Source organism: Lissotriton helveticus, chromosome 4_1, assembly GCF_964261635.1.
Source record: "Lissotriton helveticus chromosome 4_1, aLisHel1.1, whole genome shotgun sequence".
Taxonomy (NCBI): domain Eukaryota; kingdom Metazoa; phylum Chordata; class Amphibia; order Caudata; family Salamandridae; genus Lissotriton; species Lissotriton helveticus.
Genome location: NC_136063.1, coordinates 18,206,132 through 18,222,565, shown reverse-complemented (window position 1 = coordinate 18,222,565; position 16,434 = coordinate 18,206,132).

Below are 16,434 nucleotides of genomic sequence, written 5' to 3'. Positions count from 1 at the left end.
ACCAATTATTAATTAACTTAGTGTCTCTCCTTATACCACTGAATTCATTCAGTAAGTATCCATGTACTCATGCAGCGAGTCAGGCTTTAGTACTTGGACTGCTTCAAACTCCTATGGACCATGCATGTAGTGTTGTAACCACCTTTACACTTCTGTTTCAGGCCTACAATTCCCCAGTCAGTATCCTTACAGTCCAGCAAACACCCTGTCACTGCTTTTGCACTTATATAGTCACCCTTTCTGCTCCATGTAATAATATATCCACTGAAGTAAAACTGAACCAATTATGAATTCACACAGTGTCTCTCCTTATACTACTGTAATCATTCAGTCAGTATCCATGTAATCATGCAGTGAACAGGCTTTAGGACATGAACTGCTTCAAACTCCTATGCACTATGCATGTAGTGTTCTAACCACCTTGATACTTGTGTTTCAGGCCGACAATGCCCCAGTCAGTATCCATACCCTTCACTAAATACCCTGTCACTGCTGTTGCAATCCTATAGTGATGCTTTCAGCACCAAGTACTAATCCATTCACTGAAGTAAAACTGAACCACTTATAAATTCACTGAGTGTCTCTACTTATACCACTGCAACCATTCAGTCAGTATCCATGAACACATGCAGCAAGTCAGGCTTTAGGACATGGACTGCTTCAAACTCCTGAGGACTATACATGTAGTGCTCTAACCACCTTGAGAATTGCGTTTTAGGCCTACAATGCTCCAGTCAGTATCCATACAGTTCAGCAAACACCCTGTCACTGCTCTTGCACTTATATAGTGACCCTTTCAGCTCCATGTACTAATCCATTCACTGAAGTAAAACTGAACAATTTTTGAATTCACCCAGTATCTCTCCTTATACTACTGTAAGCATTCATTCAGTATCTATGTACTCATGTAGTGAGCCAAAATTTAGGACATGGACTACTTTGAATTCCTATACACTATGCATGTTGTCAACTAACCACCTACACACTTGTGTTTCAGGCCTACAAATCCTAAGTCAGTATCCATACACTCTAGCAAACACCCTGTTATTCTTCTTACAGCAAAAGGACATTTATTGTAAGAAAATTTAACAACAAATATTGGATGACCAATATAATGTGGGAAAAAAGTAAAAATTGTCCGGTAAGACAACTAAGGAATTCATTAAAACACTTTATATGCCCAGAAACAGTGTGCAGAATGTGGAAACGATAGAGAATGTCAACCAGAAAAAATAATAAAAATAACAGGAAAGGAAAAATAGTAAATTTACAGTCAAAAGATACGACGTATGGTAAAAGAAGGCAAAATCAGTATAAAGAAATACGTTAATAAAATGTATAATAGAGTGGTACATAACTTCCTCAAAGAGGTGAAGCACTATTTTATAAAAAAAAAGCATATTGAATCCATTGTTCAAAAGGCTTTTGAATTAAATAGAAAGCTATTCATTTTAGTATTAATTAGAATTCAATCACTAGATAAACCAATCCATTTAAAGAAGGCCAAAAGTAAGAAGAAAAGTGTAATTAACAGAACTAATTATTGTGATTTATTTTAGGTGAATAGAACCACAGTTCAAGTTCAGAGCCTTTCTTTAATGAAGAGAATTATTTTCAGACCAATGATTTATTGCATGCAATTAATACCAGATATGAGGTTAGAAATGGTTCTCCATTTGAGAAAGAGAAAATTGTTCCCAGAAATGCAGAAGAAGGGTTAGCTGATGAAGTTCTAGTCAGACGTCCTAAAGCCCCAGTGCACACTTAGGATTGCAGTAGTATTTGTAGTGTACAAAAATAATCTATTGATATTTTTCGTACTTTCTTAAGACAATACAGTTAAAAAAGTGTTAAACAAAAGATTAAGATGTTGCAAGGACTAGACCCTTGCAGAGTGAGAAGAAATACTGGTTTGCAAGGTCATTCTCTGGCTTGTCGTTCTAGAAAAGTATGTCAAAGTGTTTTTCATCATTTCAGGATGTTAACAGTAAATCATTCTCAAATGCGGAAGTTAGTCAGAAGATTGTATTATGCAAAAAGTCCAGCAATAAAATTAAATGAGTTAAACAGTGCTTTTTTGCGCGGCTGGGTATCAGATGTGAAGAAGGTTTGTGATGAAATTGAGTTTTGTTACTTTGGTCCTGAACAAGAGAGTGTAGAAACGGAGACATTAATAGAAGAAAATGTTGAAGAGAATGTGCAACATACTACTACAAAAAATGTAGAGTAACAAATTACAAAGTTTAAGGTTATTTCAGGTGAAAGGCCAAATTATTCTTGTATTTTTTGTTGACAAACTCAATATAAAAATCAGACTAGGAGTGTTGATCTGTATTTAAAAAAGTTAAAGAGAAAATATTGATAAGTGGAAAGAATTTGCAAATTATTTGTTGGTAGAGAATTGTTTTGATTTGGGTTGTGATCAGCGTATTTGTAAATATTGTTATAATAAATTAGATGAGAATAAAATTCCCGCTAGAGCTGTTCATAATAATCTAGAGTTGATAACTATTCCTCCAGAACTGATAGATTTAAATACCTATGAGTCTATTCTCAGTCAATGTGTGCACCCATTTCAAGCTATTGTTTGTATGGAGCCTAAAACAGGTAAGTTGCCTCCTACAGATTTATTGAGAGGATTAAAAGGAAGAGTTGTATATTTACATCTAGATTTAAAGAAAAATGTTGAAACTATTGGTGTAGAGTGTGTAGAAAATGAACCACTAGTCATTCTAGTTAATGGCGTGCCTACTAAGATTAAGGAAATCTGGCAGGAGTAAGTGGATGTTAGGAAAGTGCAAAAGGCAACTTTGTATTTGATAAAAAACAAAGCTTACTATAAAAATTTGTATATGGGAGAAGAAGAAATTCTTTTAGCAGAAGATACTGAAACGTCAAGTGGACAAATTGAAAAAGTGGACATGTCCAGAAGTATAGAAATCTATGAATATTACAGAGTACATCCACTTCATTCAAAAGAAGTGATGGGGAATACTATTGAGTTAGTCCAAATGAAAAAAAAGCAAAGGGAAGTCCCATAAGTGTATAGGAAGAAAGCTTGGAAGCTCACTGTTTTCCGCAGTTGTTCCCAACAGGAAAAGGAGGACAATATGATGAAAGACCTGTGCAGATTCCTGCGTCTGAATATCGGAGAACAAGATTGTATGCAGAAAATCAAAAGATTTCGACAATGTTTCCCATATATATTTCATCTTTTGTTTGAAAGTGACTTGTCTGGACTTTCATATGCAGTCAATCACACATTAAAAACAGGAGTACATCTGCAACATGTTTCTGCATAGGAATTTATGGATAAAGTGCACCAGAGAGATCATCAATTAGAATCTCAGCTGATTAATCTGATGGTATGTCAGCGTGGCACTAATGAATATGTGTACCATCGTCATGGAGAACTTAAATGTATGCTAAGGAACTTAGAAACTCCTACATGGTTCATTACCCTAAGCTGTGTGGAATACGCTTGGAATGATTTACTTTCATTTCTTCGAGAGGCAAATTCCAATATAAAAAATATTGAATACAAGACACCTGGAGAATTGTGCTCTTTGGATCCTGTTAACATATGCAGGTATTTTAATCATGAATTTAAACCTATGATGTCTTTATCTTAAATAAAAAGAATCCTTCTCTTAGAGAAGTTGTGGATTTTTTTTGGGAGAAAGGATTATCAAGCAAGAGGTGCTCCTCAGATACATATGCTGTTATGGATTAAGGATGCCTCCAAATTCGGAACAGATTCGAATGATACTGTTTTGTCTTTTATTGAAGAATATGCCACATGTGCTGTACCCAAAAGCACAGAAGAAAATAACTTAAGACAGCAAGTCTTACGATTCCAAAGCCATTGATGTGGAAAATACTGTCTAAGGATAAGTTCTATACTAATTGTCATTTTGCATTTCCACGTCCTGTAATATCCAAAGAAAGAGTGAACAGTTTTATGTCAGCTATGCAACATACCATTAAAAGAAAGTCAACAAAAAATACCTTCAATTTGAGAATAAGCGAAGAATCAAAATAAATAAATGATTACAAACTATTCTGTCCATGTGGAATGCTAACATGGATATTCAGTACGTTGCGGACAATTCCATTGCTGTTGCTCAATATGTAACATCCTACATAACAAAAATAGAAACGGCGAAATTGAGAGAAATGTGGGAAGAGATTTCTCACAAGAAGAGTCTCAGTAAGAAATTATACAGTTTCAGTTTGAGGATGATATCCCATCGAGAAATTAGAGCGTATGAATGCTCAGATCAGTTATCACCTGCAAGTCTATACTCCAAATCTAGAAAAATCATTTGGGTGAGTCTAGTCCTTGCAGCAATGCAAAATCGAGTACTTAAATCTGTACAGGAAATTGAATATTTCGCAGAGAAAGATCCCGAAACTATAGATATTTTGAAAACGAATATGTTGGACACATATTATCCAAACAGAAGTCATCATCTTGAGAACATGTGTCTCTATGAAGTACTGCAAAACTACACTTTTAAACTGAATACTACAGAGAACATCAATGATGGGAAATATGGAGTGATTGGTTCAGAAGGATGTTTGTGAAACAAACAAAAGGAAATTTGATTAATCACAGGAAACTGAGTTGCAACACTGCTGATAAAAGGGAATTTTACTATTTAGCCCTTTTGCAACTGTTCAAACTGTGGCGTTCAGAATTGGAAATACTTGGAGATTTTCAGAGCTATGAAGATGCCTTCAATGCTTGTAAAGATAACATAGAATGCACTGTTTTTGCAAATTATGTGAAAATGTTGAACAATGAAATTGATCAAGAAGTTGCTACTGCAGCTGAGCTTGCTAGAGACAGTTCTCAAGACAGTCAAAGTTCTGCTCCACTGAGTCAAGATCCACTAGGAAAACCAATTGTTGAAAATACAGCAGCAATCGCCATGAATGAGGTTGAAACAGCAATGCATCAAGCTCAAGGAGATATACTGGACTTAGCAAACTTGGAAGAACAACTAAATGTTGAACAGAAAGAAATATATCAGCAAGTAAGACAACAGATTTACCATGGATGTCTTCATGAAAAGAAAGAATGCACATGCACATCATTTCAACCTATCCGAATGTATGTGAGTGGACAAGCTGGAACAGGAAAAAGTTTCTTAATTAAAGTAATGACCAGTTATCTACAGAAAACAACTGACTAATATTTGTCTCGTGTTGTAACTGCTCCAACTGGGTTGGCAGCACACAACATTAAAGGAATTACATTACATTGTTTACTTATGCTACCTGTGGAGCATGAAAACAAATTGGAATATCACAAGCTAGCTGGAGAAGCTTGTTGTGAAGTTTCAAGAGTACCGAAGAAAATGAAGAAATATCAAAAATGGAAGCCATTGATCAAATACAGCATGAAGGAAGCACTTTTATTTTTACAGAAAAATTGAAAACAAAACTGGATTCTTTATAAAAATCTATATCTAAAACTGGTGGTTTAGAAAAGAATCTATATGCATGTATAAACTGTCGGGTAATTTTAAGGCAACATTTGGATGTAGAAAAAGGTTTAGTTAATGGAGCAATGGGAAAAGTTGTGGATTTTGTTAATTATCAGAATAAAGATGGAATTTATTTTTTTTAATTAAATTTGATCAGATTGAAGAAGTAAAACAAATTTGTCGCTGTTCAGATCGTTTTTTGCATGTTAGATATTTATATGTCCGTAGAAAATAGTTTCTAATTTCTCCGGCATGTGCAGTGACTATTCATAAATCTCAAGGTTTAAGTGTAGACAGTGCTTTGGTGAACATTGGAAGTACCGTGTTTTAAGAGGGTATGGCATATGTTGCTTTGTCCCGAGTCAGAACTTTATCTGGTTTGTTTTTGATTGATTTTGATGACACAAAGGTTACTGCAGATGCAAACTGTGTAAAAGAGTATAATAGGTTAAGAAGAGCGTATGCTCCCAATTTAGGTCAATATCCTGTATTTGAAAAGCGTGTGGTAGGTTGAATAACAAGGTATGAGAATATCTGTAGTGAAGGTATAGAGAAGGAAAAAACAAGATAACGTTGTGATTGCAAGCAAAAAGAATAAAAACACTGTTGAAGATATCGTTAGTTATCAGTTTGAAAATAGTTCAGATGTCAACTGCTATGCTAATGTAGTGGTCAATGTTGGTTGTTTCTTGAAAGTTTGCAACAGCAAATTATGGAGAATTGAGAAAAAATATGTTGTGCTTTGTTGCATTGTATTTATGAAAAATTGAGAACTGCTAATAGTAACATACAAAGTGCTTGTGATATTTGTAATCTTTGGGATGTAGGTTCTGGTTCTACACAATTCACACAGAATATCCAACAAGATGCTCAGGAATTTCTAATGTATATGCTTACCTTATTGGAAAATGAAGGAATAGAAATTGAAAATCTTTTTGGCCTTTGTTAGAAATGGGAACATCATTATGAAAATTGTATGTATATATGTAGCACTAATATAGACACTGAAAGATTGATATATTTGACATTACCAGACTGCAAATCAGCATCTTTCAATAAACTAATTAAAACAGCAAATCAAAACATGGAGTGTAACCAATGCAAATCAGAAATGTTATCAACATTATTTATACAAAGATATGGACAATATATCCTTTTAATGATGCAACGTTGTCCAGCTGATGGAAGAAAATTGGACACTTTAATAAAACATTTTGTAGCAAGTCAACTATCAATATCAGGAAGGGCTTTTGTAGCAGTAGCAATCATTTTCCATGATGATACTTCCACAACATCTGGACATTACACGGCCTACCTAAAATGTGATAAAGGCTGGACATATTATATTGATAGCCAGTTGGTTTTTAAACAACGTTTGCCAAGCAAATTACCAAATTCTTACCTAATATTTTTAAAGCCAAAGTTTTAGGAACATAATTTGGCCTCTGAGGAATGTATTAATATGTATTATTACAATTAATATTGGACAATTTCAATATAAAGGATTTCAAGAATACCATTTGGCCAAAAGGAAAGGTGTATCTTTGAATTACGGACTTTTTCTTGCACATTCTCACATTCTCTCAGCGTATATTTTTAAACAACAATATTTACAGTGTATACAAATTAAAATTAGAACATTTTCGTAGGAGTAAGCATTTTATATATGTGTGATTTGCATTATATGGTATTTTATTGAGTACGTTGTCTTGTTTTTTTGTAAACAATCTTATTGATTGTTTTTTTTGCCCGGTGTTAAGTGATGAGTATGATTGCAATCACTTGACGTTTCAGTATCTTCTGCTAAAAGAATTTCTTCTTCTCCCATATACAAATTTTTATAGTAAGCTGCCACTAAAACGGCGATAATGGGCTTACTAATATGCATTATAGAATTCCAATATTAGCCCAGGTTAGATGTGCAGGGCAGCTAACCTGGGCTTCTACTGAAATTCTATAATGCATATTAGCAAGCCATTTATCGCCATTTTAGCGACAGTTACTTGCCATTAAACAGCGATTATTTTAGCGAGGTTCTTGCTAATATGTCCCTAAATTCTTTAACTTAAAACATGTCACAGAGTGTGTTTGCACATGTTACATGAGGCCACATCACTTCCCTTCAGAACTCTATATACATGTCCAATCACTTTCCCAAAACATGAGTACTTATACATTTTCCTTGTTCTCTCTTTGCAGTACTGAAATTACCTTACTTATTACTCATATAGTTAAGGATTGGCCTAGCCATTAACCCTAGTACAAGCTAATTTCTTTATATACTATGCAAACAGATCTGCAAGAAGCTACAAAGTCGTAATACATCCAGTTTATACCTAAGTAGTTTTGGAATCTCACTGTCATAGGATATTGTGTAACTTGAAAAAAAAAAGATTTGATTGGTTCATAATATTTCCCAATGTACCTATTGCAGGACAGCAATCATTTCAATCATTCTTCTTTGAGCATCTTTGGAGACATAACTCTGTGCGTACCTCCTGTCACTCTCATACAATTTTTTATACAATTAACTAGCAATATGTTCCTATTGTAACAGTCTGCTAATACCTAAGCACTAATGGGGCAAATATAGAAGCATCCGGTGCCAACAATATGTGACTCTTTGTAACATAGTTATAGAGCAAGACACTCTTTCATATTTTCCAAGAGAGGAAAAGGTATTCTGTGTACCTTTTCTTCTCCATCTAAACACAACCTCATCACACATACGACTTTGCATTGAAAGGGCGTTCTAAAGGTGTTGCTGTGCGTGTTTGCACACAACACTCATACAAAAAGACACATCTCCATATTTATCATAAATCATAAATCTGGACATGTGTGTGAATGCTGCACCATCCTCCAATTGGTGTAGCAAGACACAACAAGAACAGTTTTCATTTCTCCTCATTGTTTCTATTTCAGTACATGCTACAATGCACAGCATACATTGAAGGAGAAAAATGCCTACACTGATTGGTTTTCTGCAGGAAGTTGTGTCTTCCTGCAGGAAAACAAACTCCACACAACACAGATATCCTTGCACCATGGTGCAAGGGTGCCTGTGTCACCACATGGCTGCAGTTTAAGCAGCAGTGCAGAGGGAGGCATAGATGTGCAACATATTTATGTACATATGTTGCCTCTCTGTGCTTCGAAAGTACCACAGCACACTGCAGCTATAGAGCTTACAGTGTCATGCTGCCGCACTTCCTCATAGTTCTGCACTTATACATTCACCATACACCTCAAATGCATTCTTTGAGTCAATTATGCACTACACAAACATTCATCTAAACTTTCACACACTATCATACAAATATAGCTCTTTTTTTTTAACCAGAGTAGTTAGTTCTGAAAATGACTTTTTTTGTTTTTTGTAGTTTTGTATATTTTTTTATTTTTTTTAACAATTTGTTGATTTTTTGGGTGTTTTTTAAAAGGAAAAAAAAGTCAACTGGACGAACAAAATAGGGAACATTAGAGGGAGAAAAAAACTAACATTGATGGTGATCAATTGCCCTGCAAACTAAATGCCCAGAGTGCTCCCCATAGCAGATCAATATATTACACTTTACACAGTGCATTTTGACTTTTCCAAATTGGGGACGTATGTCCGGTTGTGGGGTTGAAGGAGACGCCCCAGAAGTACTCGAAATTGCCGGTGGTGGTAGTGGATTTCGAAGTCTTCTGCACTCTTCATATGCAAAATTTACTGGATGCAGGCATTGCAAATGCTTCCGCATACTTGCAGCACCAAACGAGTATTTTTTATTTGGATCTCCTCATGACAGCACAGCTTTGCAAACTGTACATGTCACTTTGGTGGTATTAACTTTTTTTTGTCCCTATGGAAAATTGAAAAGTTTCCAGACAATGGAAATGTATTTTTCTGGACGGGGAGGTTACGGTACAAATCCCTCTGCATCTGAATTTCGGAATCAGCGGATTCTTGCAGTGGTGCAGCCATTTGTCTTTATACAAAGGAAATTCAGGTTTCCAATCAGGAAACATGATGGTCTTCTTAGCAGAGTTGTTCCCCAATGGAAGTTCTAAGAAAAGTGATTGAAATGGGTGGGGTCCTTCAATAGTTAGAATAGGAAGTGTTATGAACCAATCAAATCTCTATTTTTCTGGTCACATGGGGTCCGCTCCCCAAGCCCTCAATAGTCCCTGCCAGCTCCCCGCATCCTGCGGGAGCCGGCATTGCTTTTCTGCATGGGGAGCCGCGAGGACCCTGCCCTACCATAGCAATCAGAAGTGTCCCGGGGTGGGCACCCTGGGACACTGCAGGAGCCGGCCTAGGGGGATGGCGGTCCCCAGGGCCATCAAGGGCTCCAGTAGGGGGGCCACGCGGCCCCCCTCCCAACAGTTAAAAACCCCGGGGAGGTGGTGGTCTCCTGGTGTGTGGGGGGGCTTGAGCCCCCAAACACAGGTTTATTTTTATTTTTTTTAAAGTAGCCCCGGGGGTGGTGGTTCCCGGCGCTGCGGGAGGCCGTGAGCCCCCTGCATACATAACATTCAAGCCCCGAGGGTTGTGGTCCCCGGGGTAGGGGGCCCCTCTGGCCTCTCTGATAAATATTGCCCCCGGGATTTGGCCCCCGGGAGCTAATTAAAAAAATCAGACTTCGTGTTTCTTTTCTTTTTTCGCAGTATAGGCGTACGGTACGTGTATCCTGTGATTTAAAAAAAATAATAATCGTTTTGGCCTTGAGGGTCCCTGTGGGGGTCAGGGTGTTTCTACCCTGCCCCCTTTGCGTGTTTTGTGTGGTTTCTTTCACTGCTTTCTTGTGCCTCAATTCTACCGAGGCACAAGATGGCTGCCAACACTTCCTGGTTTGGGGTATTGACAGCCAATTAGCCTAAAGCACGTGCTCGGGAAGGTACGCATTCTGTACACGTACCGTACTTCGTCTATGGATATATCCATGAATTTACTTTTGATTTTCTCAGGAACTACTGAACAGATTTACATCGTTTTAAAAAAAGCATACTCTGCGAACCAAACTTTACCTTTTTGCCACATGTGGTGTAATTCCGTTCAGCAGTTCGGGTTGTAGCTGTGTGTAACGGTCCCTATGGAAAATTGCATGTGAAAAACACATTTTGGGACCCCCCTTTTTTCTAAGCCACCTCTTGATGAATCACCCCGAAACTTTCAGGATGGGAGCGGATCAGAGCACCCCATCTTCTTCGAGAATTTTGTGAAGATTCGTCGACCGGCGCCAAAGTTATTCCAAATAGAATGTTCCGGATTTCCTATGGAAACTAGGTTCTAACTATATCTACTTGTATATATATATATACAAAATATACAAAGCAATAAAAATACAGTATGTTTTAGTTGAGATGTCTAATATCACTGTCAGTCGAAGGGAGGCTATTGGTAGATATCACTATGCGCGTTTTGGCAACTGTGCCTTCATCAGGGGACCATCTTAGCTATTGTTGTGTCCTGTAAGACACGTTCTAGTGCTTCCCCAGGCATTGATTTAGAAGCCACTCCCCTATGGAAGTGGGCATACAGACACCCCACACCCATCCATCTCCGTTGTCACGAGTGATATGACTTGGCTAATAAAAGGGCCCGAGTGCATGTGCTCGTGGCCAGTTGAACAATGATAGCCACAGTGTCTGCGTCACTTTTTCCTTAGCATGTGGGCCCAGGGCCCACGCCATCAGATTGGCGACGAGCGGGTCTTGCCTGCGTGTATGCAGCCGCCCTTCTAAATGAGGTTGGGGGGAATGCTGCCCATGTGGAGGGCACTCCTTGCAAGTCGCAAGATGCGCCTTGTGCCCTGCGAGGACGAGGGGAGCTGGGAGCCTACCCCGTATTGAAGAGCCTGCTGCCGAGCTGTCTGGCACAGATTAAGCTCCAGTGAGAATGACGAACACGTGGTGTTTCTGGGAGCCAGTGGCATGCCCCTGCCACCAACCTACTGGGACTGGAGTGAGGAGATAAAGCGGAGCCCACCCGCATTGAGAGCGCCAACCCACTGAGCATGAGGCGAGCCCGTAGGCTGAACAAAGATTGAGGAGATCAGATCCTATCTGCATCGGTCGCGGCGACATGCCATGCAGCAGGTGGGCCTTGACTGTGGGACATCGGGGCCCAGGAAGAAGAAACCAGTCTCCGGAAGTAGCACTAACAACACCCCATCCCCGTGCAGCATGAGAACTGAGTGAAGCTGCTGCAGGCGGGCAGAGCAAGGAAGACACAGCCCGGGGCCTATCAGCACACAAAAGGCGCAACCGTAGCCCAGAAGGCCTGCAAGTGAATGGGTCAAGGTGCACAAGGGCTGCAGCACGGGTAAACAGCTGCTGCCGCGAGGAGTGGAGTACCGCGAGTGACGGTATGTGGCCAGCTTTGAGACATAAACTGAAGACACCCACAACAACCCGCAAACATAACAATGATGGACAGAATGTGGATCAATGTCACACATTCACCCCAGTCCAAAGATCTGGGCCCAAATCCATCGTTTTTCCACTCCACACCACCCTGGGTTAGACAATGGCGATATGCAAATCAGCGCTGACCCTGTGCCCCATGGGAACAGTCCAGTCCGAACTACAAAAGCCATGTCCTTCCCAGAACGGAAACAAGCATCCGAGGACCGGCCCGGTTTCGAGGTAACACCTCTCATCAGCCCGGCTAGCTTGATTCCAGTGGTGTGGAGTGCCTGGGACTCACGTCTGAGCATCCCCAGTACACTTAGAGCGGTAACTGCAAACACAACAATGATGGACAGAATGTGGATCAATGTCACACATTCACCCCAGTCCAAAGATCTGGGCCCAAATCCATCGTTTTTCCACTCCACACCACCCTGGGTTAGACAATGGCGATATGCAAATCAGCGCTGACCCTGTGCCCCATGGGAACAGTCCAGTCCGAACTACAAAAGCCATGTCCTTCCCAGAACGGAAACAAGCATCCGAGGACCGGCCCGGTTTCGAGGTAACACCTCTCATCAGCCCGGCTAGCTTGATTCCAGTGGTGTGGAGTGCATGGGACTCATGTCTGAGCATCCCCAGTATACTTAGAGCGGTAACTGCAAACACAACAATGATGGACAGAATGTGGATCAATGTCACACATTCACCCCAGTCCAAAGATCTGGGCCCAAATCCATCGTTTTTCCACTCCACACCACCCTGGGTTAGACAATGGCGATATGCAAATCAGCGCTGACCCTATGCCCCATGGGAACAGTCCAGTCCGAACTACAAAAGCCATGTCCTTCCCAGAACGGAAACAAGCATCCGAGGACCGGCCCGGTTTCGAGGTAACACCTCTCATCAGCCCGGCTAGCTTGATTCCAGTGGTGTGGAGTGCCTGGGACTCACGTCTGAGCATCCCCAGTACACTTAGAGCGGTAACTGCAAACACAACAATGATGGACAGAATGTGGATCAATGTCACACATTCACCCCAGTCCAAAGATCTGGGCCCAAATCCATTGTTTTTCCACTCCACACCACCCTGGGTTAGACAATGGCGATATGCAAATCAGCGCTGACCCTGTGCCCCATGGGAACAGTCCAGTCCGAACTACAAAAGCCATGTCCTTCCCAGAACGGAAACAAGCATCCGAGGACCGGACCGGTTTCGAGGTAACACCTCTCATCAGCCCGGCTAGCTTGATTCCAGTGGTGTGGAGTGCCTGGGACTCACGTCTGAGCATCCCCAGTACACTTAGAGCGGTAACTGCAAACACAACAATGATGGACAGAATGTGGATCAATGTCACACATTCACCCCAGTCCAAAGATCTGGGCCCAAATCCATCGTTTTTCCACTCCACACCACCCTGGGTTAGACAATGGCGATATGCAAATCAGCGCTGACCCTGTGCCCCATGGGAACAGTCCAGTCCGAACTACAAAAGCCATGTCCTTCCCAGAACGGAAACAAGCATCCGAGGACCGGACCGGTTTCGAGGTAACACCTCTCATCAGCCCGGCTAGCTTGATTCCAGTGGTGTGGAGTGCCTGGGACTCACGTCTGAGCATCCCCAGTACACTTAGAGCGGTAACTGCAAACACAACAATGATGGACAGAATGTGGATCAATGTCACACATTCACCCCAGTCCAAAGATCTGGGCCCAAATCCATCGTTTTTCCACTCCACACCACCCTGGGTTAGACAATGGCGATATGCAAATCAGCGCTGACCCTGTGCCCCATGGGAACAGTCCAGTCCGAACTACAAAAGCCATGTCCTTCCCAGAACGGAAACAAGCATCCGAGGACCGGCCCGGTTTCGAGGTAACACCTCTCATCAGCCCGGCTAGCTTGATTCCAGTGGTGTGGAGGGCCTGGGGCTCACGTCTGAGCATCCCCAGTATACTTAGAGCGGTAACTGCAAACACAACAATGATGGACAGAATGTGGATCAATGTCACACATTCACCCCAGTCCAAAGATCTGGGCCCAAATCCATCGTTTTTCCACTCCACACCACCCTGGGTTAGACAATGGCGATATGCAAATCAGCGCTGACCCTGTGCCCCATGGGAACAGTCCAGTCCGAACTACAAAAGCCATGTCCTTCCCAGAACGGAAACAAGCATCCGAGGACCGGCCCGGTTTCGAGGTAACACCTCTCATCAGCCCGGCTAGCTTGATTCCAGTGGTGTGGAGTGCCTGGGACTCACGTCTGAGCATCCCCAGTACACTTAGAGCGGTAACTGCAAACACAACAATGATGGACAGAATGTGGATCAATGTCACACATTCACCCCAGTCCAAAGATCTGGGCCCAAATCCATCGTTTTTCCACTCCACACCACCCTGGGTTAGACAATGGCGATATGCAAATCAGCGCTGACCCTGTGCCCCATGGGAACAGTCCAGTCCGAACTACAAAAGCCATGTCCTTCCCAGAACGGAAACAAGCATCCGAGGACCGGCCCGGTTTCGAGGTTACACCTCTCATCAGCCCGGCTAGCTTGATTCCAGTGGTGTGGAGGGCCTGGGACTCACGTCTGAGCATCCCCAGTATACTTAGAGCGGTAACTGCAAACACAACAATGATGGACAGAATGTGGATCAATGTCACACATTCACCCCAGTCCAAAGATCTGGGCCCAAATCCATCGTTTTTCCACTCCACACCACCCTGGGTTAGACAATGGCGATATGCAAATCAGCACTGACCCTGTGCCCCATGGGAACAGTCAAGTCCGAACTACAAAAGCCATGTCCTTCCCAGAACGGAAACAAGCATCCGAGGACTGGCCCGGTTTCGAGGTAACACCTCTCATCAGCCCGTCTAGCTTGATTCCAGTGGTGTGGAGTGCCTGGGACTCACGTCTGAGCATCCCCAGTACACTTAGAGCGGTAACTGCAAACACAACAATGATGGACAGAATGTGGATCAATGTCACACATTCACCCCAGTCCAAAGATCTGGGCCCAAATCCATTGTTTTTCCACTCCACACCACCCTGGGTTAGACAATGGCGATATGCAAATCAGCGCTGACCCTGTGCCCCATGGGAACAGTCCAGTCCGAACTACAAAAGCCATGTCCTTCCCAGAACGGAAACAAGCATCCGAGGACCGGCCCGGTTTCGAGGTAACACCTCTCATCAGCCCGGCTAGCTTGATTCCAGTGGTGTGGAGTGCCTGGGACTCACGTCTGAGCATCCCCAGTACACTTAGAGCGGTAACTGCAAACACAACAATGATGGACAGAATGTGGATCAATGTCACACATTCACCCCAGTCCAAAGATCTGGGCCCAAATCCATCGTTTTTCCACTCCACACCACCCTGGGTTAGACAATGGCGATATGCAAATCAGCGCTGACCCTGTGCCCCATGGGAACAGTCCAGTCCGAACTACAAAAGCCATGTCCTTCCCAGAACGGAAACAAGCATCCGAGGACCGGCCCGGTTTCGAGGTAACACCTCTCATCAGCCCGGCTAGCTTGATTCCAGTGGTGTGGAGTGCCTGGGACTCACGTCTGAGCATCCCCAGTACACTTAGAGCGGTAACTGCAAACACAACAATGATGGACAGAATGTGGATCAATGTCACACATTCACCCCAGTCCAAAGATCTGGGCCCAAATCCATAGTTTTTCCACTCCACACCACCCTGGGTTAGACAATGGCGATATGCAAATCAGCGCTGACCCTGTGCCCCATGGGAACAGTCCAGTCCGAACTACAAAAGCCATGTCCTTCCCAGAACGGAAACAAGCATCCGAGGACCGGCCCGGTTTCGAGGTAACACCTCTCATCAGCCCGGCTAGCTTGATTCCAGTGGTGTGGAGTGCCTGGGACTCACGTCTGAGCATCCCCAGTACACTTAGAGCGGTAACTGCAAACACAACAATGATGGACAGAATGTGGATCAATGTCACACATTCACCCCAGTCCAAAGATCTGGGCCCAAATCCATCGTTTTTCCACTCCACACCACCCTGGGTTAGACAATGGCGATATGCAAATCAGCGCTGACCCTGTGCCCCATGGGAACAGTCCAGTCCGAACTACAAAAGCCATGTCCTTCCCAGAACGGAAACAAGCATCCGAGGACCGGCCCGGTTTCGAGGTAACACCTCTCATCAGCCCGGCTAGCTTGATTCCAGTGGTGTGGAGTGCCTGGGACTCACGTCTGAGCATCCCCAGTACACTTAGAGCGGTAACTGCAAACACAACAATGATGGACAGAATGTGGATCAATGTCACACATTCACCCCAGTCCAAAGATCTGGGCCCAAATCCATCGTTTTTCCACTCCACACCACCCTGGGTTAGACAATGGCGATATGCAAATCAGCGCTGACCCTGTGCCCCATGGGAACAGTCCAGTCCGAACTACAAAAGCCATGTCCTTCCCAGAACGGAAACAAGCATCCGAGGACCGGCCCGGTTTCGAGGTAACACCTCTCATCAGCCCGGCTAGCTTGATTCCAGTGGTGTGG